This window comes from Somniosus microcephalus, unplaced genomic scaffold (assembly GCF_052327205.1).
Source record: "Somniosus microcephalus isolate GS21.2 unplaced genomic scaffold, FLI_Smic_1.0 unresolved_chr2, whole genome shotgun sequence".
Taxonomy (NCBI): Eukaryota; Metazoa; Chordata; class Chondrichthyes; order Squaliformes; family Somniosidae; genus Somniosus; species Somniosus microcephalus.
The window spans coordinates 13,783,446-13,785,110 of NW_028225180.1; positions in this window are offsets into that span (position 1 = coordinate 13,783,446).

A 1,665-nucleotide genomic window follows, 5' to 3' on the forward strand; every position below is an offset into this window, starting at 1 on the left:
CTCCCCCTCTCTCGCTCCCTCTCTCGCTCCCCCTCTCTCGCTCCCTCTCTCTCGCTCCCTCTCTCTCGCTCCCTCTCTCGCTCGCTCCCTCTCTCTCGCTCCCCTCTCTCTCGCTCCCCTCTCTCCTCTCTCTCTCCCTCTCTCGCTCCCTCTCTCTCTCGCTCCCCCTCTCTCTCTCTCTCTCTCCCTCTCTCGCTCCCTCACTCTCTCCCTCTCTCTCTCGCTCCCTCTCGCTCCCCTTCTCTCTCTCCCCCCTCTCTCTCGCTCCCTCTCTCTCGCTCCCTCTCTCTCTCGCTCCCCTCTCTCTCGCTCCCTCTCTCTCGCTCCCTCTCTCTCTCGCTCCCTCACTCTCTCTCTCGCTCCCTCTCTCTCTCGCTCCCTCACTCTCTCTCTCTCTCTCTCTCACTCCCCCTCTCACTCCCCCTCTCACTCCCCCTCTCACTCCCCCTCTCACTCTCTCGCTCCCTCTCTCTCTCTCGCTCCCTCTCTCGCTCCCTCTCTCGCTCCCTCTCTCTCGCTCCCTCTCTCTCGCTCCCTCTCTCTCTCTCTCGCTCCCTCTCTCTCTCGCTCCCTCTCTCTCTCGCTCGCTCCCTCTCTCTCTCCCTCGCTCCCTCTGTCTCTCCCTCGCTCCCCCTCTCTCTCCCTCTCTCTCTCTCTCGCGCTCTCTCGCTCCCTCTCGCTCTCTCTCTCTCTCTCTCTCGCTCTCTCGCTCCCTCGCTCCCTCACTCTCTCGCTCCCTCACTCTCTCGCTCTCTCGCTCCCTCACTCTCTCGCTCCCTCACTCTCTCGCTCCCTCTCTCTCTCTCGCTCGCTCTCTCCAATTCCAATTCAATTCAAATGCTTTATTGGCATGAAAGTTTACAGAGAACCATATTGCCAAAGCTTACATAGCAAAAAGGTACAGTTTTCCAACATTCTGTAGGTGTCAATCGATTTGACATTTGTTGGGTACATACAATATTACTTTTAAACAATATTAATTTTAAACAGTCTTTGTACTTCATTTGGTACGTTCAATATTAATTTTAAACAGTCTTAATTTTAAACAGTCCTCAGGTTGTGACATGTTGTTACATATTTGGCCCCAAGGTATGGTCTGTCTCCTTCTCCTAGGACTAATCTCAATTTTGACAGGTCATCCAATTCCTTGAAATCTGGGGTTGTTTGGCTTAGCTTGTTGAATAATATGTTTCTTGATGTGTTGAATTTTTCGCATTTTAGGAGGAAATGCATCTCTGTTTCAACCTCGCCGGCCAGACATTGATCGCATATTCTATTCTCTCTAGGCTGCCAGGATTTCTTGTATCTGCCTTTTTCAATTTCCAGTTGGTGGTCGCTTAGTCTGTACCTGGTGAGGGTCTGTCTCTGTTTTGTGTCTCTGATGGGCGTGAGGTAGTCTGCCAGTTTATATTCTCTTTTTAGGGCCCGGTAACATTCTAATCTGCTTTGGCTTTCGGTTATTTTGTTCCAATGTTCCAGGTAGGTTTCTTTGCATTTTTTAATGATTTGGTTCACTCGGATTGGTGTTTGGACGGCTGTGTTGGTCTGGGGCTGGTCAGGGTCCGGCTGAGTACTTAGTTTCAGTAGCAGCTGACTCAGGGGACTCTTTTCTGGGTTTAGCTCTTGGGTCTGAAAGGCTTTGAAATGAAGGGTGTCTGGGGAGCT